Source organism: Macrobrachium nipponense, chromosome 47, assembly GCF_015104395.2.
Source record: "Macrobrachium nipponense isolate FS-2020 chromosome 47, ASM1510439v2, whole genome shotgun sequence".
NCBI classification, from domain to species: Eukaryota; Metazoa; Arthropoda; class Malacostraca; order Decapoda; family Palaemonidae; genus Macrobrachium; species Macrobrachium nipponense.
This window is the reverse complement of record NC_087222.1, coordinates 23130284-23138146: the sequence shown is the minus strand read 5'-3', so window position 1 is coordinate 23138146 and position 7863 is coordinate 23130284. Positions and strand designations below refer to the sequence as shown.

The 7863-nt window shown below is 39.5% G+C and overlaps 1 pseudogene; it reads left to right on the top strand.

Annotated features, from left to right (window-relative positions):
- The first annotated feature begins 315 nt into the window (after window positions 1–315).
- LOC135204577 (uncharacterized) lies at window positions 316–7450 on the top strand (annotated as a pseudogene).
- Window positions 7451–7863: the final 413 nt, after the last annotated feature.

Below are 7863 nucleotides of genomic sequence, written 5' to 3'. Positions count from 1 at the left end.
AAGAGAAATATTTGATATCGTTGTCCTCCATCTTTCCCCATAGTTAAGTAAGGGTCCATGTTACTGAGAAGCTTCCCTTATCAGAATTATTATGGTTATAATTATAATTTAATATAATGTCAGACTCTACATATTTTATTTTTTACAGAATTCTTCTAATGACTGACTTGCTTCTCTGGCACACTGAGATTTCTAAGCATCTGTCTGATTTTCATCATGCTTTCAGCCATCAACGGAATTTCGGGCTGGTGTTATCAAAGGCAGCTTATTATTATTATTATTATTATTATTATTATTATTATTATTATTATGCAGATGTTTCGTGTTCACCAAGATATCAGAGCAACCACAACAGTCGATGGAAACGGGAGAACAGTCACCCAGGAAGACGTCTGCTACAGGTAAGTCGGGTCTGTATCGAAGTGTGACAAAAATACCGTATTGAAGGATTAACAATTTATTAGCGTGACATAACGATGAAGTGACAAAGTAACCAAAAATTATAAAAATGATTAAATTACTAAGATTTTATATAGAAAACTAGAGCGCTGATTTACTAACATATTGTACTAGATATTGGTTAGATGGTTGACACTCCTATGAAATTTATGTCTGAGGTGTCACTCCATTGGAATTTATGTCTGAGGTGTCACTCCTCTGAAATTTATGTCTGAGGCGTCACTCCTTTGGAATTTATGTCTGAGGTGTCACTCCTTTGGAATTTATGTCTGAGGTGTCACTCCTTTGGAATTTATGTCTGAGGTGTCACTCCTTTGGAATTTATGTCTGAGGTGTCACTCCTTTGGAATTTATGTCTGAGGTGTCACTCGTTTGATATTAATGTCTTTGAGTGTCATTTCCTCTGAAATTTTATGTCTGAGGCGTCACTGGGTCCTTTTTGGATTTAGTCTGAGGTGTCACTCCTTTGGAATTTATGTCTGAGTCCTCCTTTGGAATTTATGTCTGAGGCGTCACTCCTTTGGAATTTATGTCTGAGGCGTCACTCCTTTTGGAATTTAAGGGCTGAGGCGTCACTCCTTTGGAATTTTAGTCTGAGGCGTCACTCCTTTGGAATTTATGTCTGAGGCGTCACCTTCCTTTGGAATTTATGTGAGGGCGACTCTTTAACTCTTTGGAATTTATGTCTGAGGCGTCACTCCGTTTGGGAATTTATGTCTGAGGCGTCACTCCTTTGGAATTTATGTCTGAGAGGTCCACTCCTTTGGAATTATGTCTGGAAGGAGTCACTTCCTTTGGAATTTTTTATGTCTGAGGCGTCACTCCTTTGGAATTTATGTGAGGGCGCAACCTTCTGGAATTTATGTTCTTGAGTCACTCCTTTGGAATTTATGTCTGAGGCGTCACTCCTTTGGGAATTTATGTCTGAGGCAGTCACTCCTTTGAAAATTTATGTCTGAGGCGTCACTCCTTTTGGAAATTTAATGTCTGAGGTTTGTCCATCCTTGGGAACATTATGTCTGAGGGGTCACCCTTTGGAATTTAATGCTGAGGCGTCACTCCTGACCCTTTATGTCTGAGTCGATCACTCCTTTGGAATTTATGTCTAGGCGCTCCTTTTGGGAATTTATGTCTGAGGCGTCACTCCTTTGGAATTTATGTCTGAGGCGCTCCTTTGGAAATTTATGCTGAGGCGTTCATCCTTTGGAATTTATGTCTGAGGAGTCACTCCTTTGGAATTTATGTCTGAGGCGTCACTCCTTTGGAATTTATGTCTGAGGCGTCACTCCTTTGGAATTTATGTCTGAGGCGTCACTCCTTTGGAATTTATGTCTGAGGCGTCACTCCTTTGGAATTTATGTCTGAGGCATCACTCCTTTGGAATTTATGTCTGAGGCGTCACTCCTTTGGAATTTATGTCTGAGGTGTCACTCCTATGAAATTTATGTCCTTTGTTATGCCACTCATATGACACATCGCTTGACTTGATTTTTCAGGCCAAAGCCTTTTCTTAGATACATGATATAGTTCTGATCGCTGCCAAGTGTATAAATGTGAGTGATAGCTTTTCCCGGCAAGTGGACTCCATTTCTGGATTATCATCGATTTTCATTCAACTGTCTTCTCTTTAGCTCGAGTTCTTGCATGGTTTGATCAAGGTCAGTCTCGTAGCGTGATTAGTGTGTGTAAGTAATTAAATACAGCCTTGATTGCTTCCTATTCCAAAGACCTTTTCATAGCGCCTTCAGTTTGAGGTAAATATACTAACTGATTCCTGTGAGATTTGTTGTATGGGTAACTTTTTGGGTAACTGACCTTACCATGTCAGATTTCCTTTTCATTCACAGGGTCCCGGCACTGGGCGGAGAGCAGAGGAAAGAGCTCAATCACATCAGGAGCCAACTTTTTCCGGGCAGGAGCTTCGAGAGCGACGAATTTGACTGGTCTCTGGCGTTGGACAAGGAGATCTATTACTAGTTCTATTCGAAGATGCCCACCGCCTGCCTCGAAATCAGCGTCCTGGAGATCTGGGGCTACAACTCTTCCGTTTACGAAAAGCTGACGGACCAGGATGTACCGAAGCCGTCAACGCAGCCAAAATAGCGTGAGTTATGTGGATTCAAACGCACACATTCCATTGGACATCCTCTTACAGTTCAAGAGACGTTATTGAATGCATAGCCTTTGTCTCTTTTTATCGTTGAGATTATTATTATTAATTTTACTGTGGTTACTCGTGTACTCTTACTGTTAACAATGAGGGTGATATAAGAGATGATCTAGAAAGCATGTCCCAACCGTAGTGGCAGTACGTTCCGTCCCGAGTTCAGACCAAGTTACCTTGAATTCTGCATACATTATTTATATAGTGATAGAGGCTGACCTCGTGTTGGACGACAGCAAGGCTAATTCTCTCATATAAAATTCATAGCTTATTATTGTTACACACAAAAAGAGAAGTATAGAGTACATAAGAACTGCGTTGTATAAATGGCAGACTTATAGTTATTATTCACACTCATTAGTTCCAGAACAACGTTCTCCTACCCTATGAATTTCACCGAATTCCTGGAATGGCTCGGAATGGCTCGGGTTATGTGACAGCTGCTGAAACTGCCATAGCCTATTTGGTCATGAGGGTCAGTCGGAGTGAGGTCACCTTGGGGGAGAGTGCCAGCCACGCCCGTTTGTCAGAGGAGGTCAATGGCGCTCAGGCTCTTGCGTATTTTGCAGATTCAATTGATCAAGAGCGTAGATACTTTTATACTTGATTTCATAGTCGGTAGATTAACTTTGTCGAAAGGTTTTGTATTCCGCGTTCATAACAAGCATTTGTGTAAACGTTTAAGATTAGGTTTCCTTGTCTGTTTGTCTGTATAACTGTCTGTCTGTGTATGTAACTCTCTGTCCCTCTGTATAACTTCTGTCAGTCTGTTTCTCGAGTGTGTTGCTTTTCTTATTCACATTCGATAGAATTCTATTCCACTGATGCGAGACTACTGTTCTGAGGAAAGCGTGAGATATGAGTCAAGAACCATTTAAAGTTAAATATTGTTAGTAAATGTATGAAAATGTCATTTTAAATATATAGTTTTCTTGATGATTAAACTATTACGCTCTATAACTTTCAAAGAAGCCCGAGTCAAGTACAAGTGCTAATATGACCTCACAGTAAATGACAGAAGTGGTTGCTTTCTTTGGATGTGGGTTACATAAAGTCACTATGTTTACTCGTCTCATTAAATAAGCCTCTGTATACAAGGATCACGCCCTGATTCCATTTTTACCTTTTAGGTTGACGCCTCTACAACTTGGAAGGAGCCTACTACATTCAGGTGCTTTTGAACCAGTCAGATCTTCTGCCGGGTTTGAAGCTCTTCCCGGAATCCCAGCAGAGGTATGACTGGGCCATACAGTGTTTGTGCAAATTGTACATATATATATATATATGTGTTGTGTGTGTGTGTGTGTGTGTATGTGTGTGTATATATATATATTATTATATATTATTATATTATTATTATATATAATTTATCAGATATATATATATATATATATATATATGTATATATGATATATATATATCATATATTTATATATATATATATATATATATATATATATATATATACATAATTATATTTTATATATAATGTGTGTATGTATGTTTATATGTATGTATGAAATCATATAGTATCAAGGCAAATTCATCATAATGAACAAGTGACCAGCACCAGGGCAAATGGTCATCAACAAGTGGGATGGTATGTACTACATAGTGGCAAAGATTACTTATCAGATAAGTCAGGGCGAAAACACGACGCAGGCGAACATTTATGACATCAATATTTTTATTTGATTGACATTTTTTTTTTAATGTAAAATAAAACTGTTAAGATTTTCTGTCCGCCCTCGTATCTCAAAACCCACCAAGTCTAGAAAGCTGCAAATTTGTATGTTGATCATCCACCCTTCAATCATCGAACATATCAAATTACAGCCCTCCAGCTTCAGTAGCTTTTTTCTTTTCATGTAGGGTTAAAGTTAGCCGTGAACAGGCCACCACCGGGCCGTGATTGAAAGTTTCAATGGACACGGCTGAGAGTTTCATACAGCATTATATACTGTACTACAGAAAAATCGACTGTGCCGAAGTATCTCCGGCGCAATTTTTACTTATTTTCGTTTATATCAGACTAACTGTCCCTCCTAGAACATGTTCATGTCACATATATATGTTTTCTTTTCAAATAAATGGATCAAGTGTACACATTCCTTAGGTGATAAGCAAGTTTTGATAAGAATATGAATATTGTTCTAAGGGGTCAACAATAGTAAAAAAATGGCAAGAGTCCGTGTATAATTTACAAACACTTTACATTGCTTTCGAACCCTTCCCTGGGTTCATCTTCAGTCCAAATGAATGATTAAACCAAACATGTACTGAGGTGAACTTAAAAATACAAAATAAATAAATAAACAGAGTCGCTGAAGATTGTTGACACCGGTAGTAAGCTCGTTTAGGGATCATGTGATGGAGAAAGAGGGCAGCTAACTCTAAATACGGGAGAGGAAATAGCCTGGTTGGAGTTAACTGTCCTCTTTCTTCATCACAGTGTTTTTAAATTATACACGAACTCTTAATTTTTTTTTTATTGCTGTGGGCCCTTTAGAACATTATATATACTCTCGTGTTAGAGAGTTTTTCCCAACAATATGAATATCACCTGCTCCCCATGTGCGTATATGCCCTGCATTGCATTATCTTCAAGTTAAAGTCTGTGCAGCAGAGGTCATTAAGGCGCTTGAATTCGCGGGGAACGCGCCTCAGTGGCATGATCGGTTTGGTCTTGGTCTGCCACCTCGGTGGTCGCGAGTTCGGGTCTCGGCCATTCCATTGCGCGGTCAGAGATGTGTATTTCTGGTGATATAAGTTCACTCTCGACGTGGTTCGGAAGTCACGTATACCCGTTGGTCCCGTTGCTGAATAACCACTGGTTCCATGCAATGTAAAAACACCATACAAACACAAACAAGCTATTCTGTCGTAAACTGAATGTAGTTGAGTTTTATATTTGTACTGGTGGCTCCTGGAAACTTATGCTTTATAAACTCTTAGGACACTTGAACTCTGCCGACTTAACTGAAGTTTTGTAAATACAAATTTCCCATGAATAAAATCTTTTTTATTCTGTAATTTACCACTTGCGCCATGACTATCATAATAGTTTGGAAGAGATGAGGCTTTTACGTTTGATTTTGAGATATTTGCTTGTACGGAATTTTCCGGAATTTCTCAAAAGTGCTGAATATTGTACTGAAATTTGTTTCACATAAATTTCCAGGAAAAAAAATTCCATCACACTATTGAGCAACAGTAGAAAAATTCAAGAAAATTCTATCTAAGCCAATATTTCAAACTAGAATTGAAAAATCTTATGCAAGCCTTCCAATGGACTTGATGCTGGAATTTGCAATAAAGCATTCCTTGTCATCACTCTGAAGACTTCAAACATTAGACACTGGAGATCCAATACGTAAGTGGCTGATGGTGCCACGTGGGGTGACATGGACGGGTTTGGCTTGGAGTGCCTGAGTGCATGTGTATGCACACCATTTTTATTTCTCTCATTCGCAACACTCTGTATTTCCCTGAACGTGGGTGGTGCCGTAGGCATTGCTTAAGGTTCTTTGCAGCGTGCCTTCTGCCCCTAGCTGCAACACTTTCGTTCCTTTTACTGCACCTCCTTTCATATTCTCTTTCTTCCATCTTACTTTCTACCCTCTCCTAACAATTGCTTCATGGTACAACTGCTTCGAGGTTTTCCTCCTGTTAAACCTATCAGAGCTTTTACTGGCAGTTTCCATTTCAGCACTGAATGGCCTCATAGGTCCCAGTGCTTGGCATTTGGCCTGAATTCTATATTCTATTCAACACTGTATTTCTCATATATTTGTCCAATTTCTCGCCGCTTGCAGTTTTGGAGAAATCAGCGGCGACACCATCTTCGGAGATGTTATTTATCTGGTGTTCGGCGAAGCCACCTTGTTCATCTGCGTTCAGCTGATGTTGGGAAAGTTCAGCATGGTGGAGAACAGGGAAAGGGGAACGAATCTCGTACAAACAGAACTGAACAGAAATAGAGGGGCCCCTTAGCTACAGACGAAACGGATTTATAACCAGTCATGTACTTTAGACTCCACAGATTATATAGAAGATTTGTACGGAAAAGCGCCAAATCAAAAGCCCCAAAGTCTTGCGATTTTAGGCGCGATTGTTTCAGGACAGATATCCGAAAATGCCAATGTACAACCGTGACTTGCATTCCCTAGGCGTTTATACTGATTCATAGTAGCAGTTCTTGACCTGTGTGCTGGTATCTGGTGGGCCCTCTCAAGATCTTTAGGTTTTTTCAGAACCTGTACAAATTTGCTGTAGGCTCTCATAGATTTAATATCGAGAACTATAAGGACGTACAGTTTAGCCTACAGATTGTGTCAGTTTTGGAGCAAATTAACTTTGTGTGCAATTCAGCTTTATTTATCTACTTTTCATTAGGACCATGACATGATGGAATGCATTGCGTATCAGAGCCTTTTAGTGAGAGCCAATTTTTATAATACTCATATCATGAGGATCATAAACTGATGAAATGAATTGCGTATTAGGGCCTTTTAGTGAGAGTCAGTTTTTAAGATACTCGTATCATTAGATCATAACATGTTCCATGTTAGAGCCTTTTAGTGAAACTGAAATGAAAATCCAGATATTTTTAATCTTCATAAATGATGAAACTCAAAGAAAATAAAAGTTCACACATAATCAATCACCCGTTTCTCCGACAGCCTCTGTTATCGTTGCTGGGGATGCTTTCGACCTTCATGGCAGTGGGGCCCGTTTTTCGGTCTGTGCTCCGCTTTCTCGCTGCCCTACGGACCGGTCCACAGCATCCTTCCTCTCCTCCCGCTCGGTTTAGGAGTGCTTCAGTAACCTAAGTCAGGCGGTAGAACCGAATGTGATCACGCTTTCAAGCGCTTGCTTGGTATTTTTTTCATTTTCCTTGAGTCATGTTGCGAAACGTACAGTCTCTTTTCTTCTTATTTTCTAGCTGGATTTTTCAGCATGGTAGGTTTTTGTCATTTACCGGCTGAAGAACCAGAATACACAATTCACTGCATATCAATAAAGATGTATAACTGAATCACGAAAATTTGGAACGCGATGAATATATATAAATAAAGGTAGAAGCCACGAAGGAAAATGAAACAGTGGAGTGCTGCGAGATCTTTTGACTCAGGGTCCTTTACTCAGCAGACTAAGTAAAGGACGTTGAGTCGAAAGATCTACAGCACTCCACTGTTTCACTTTCCTTCGTGGCTTCTACCTTTATTCATCAACAAAGA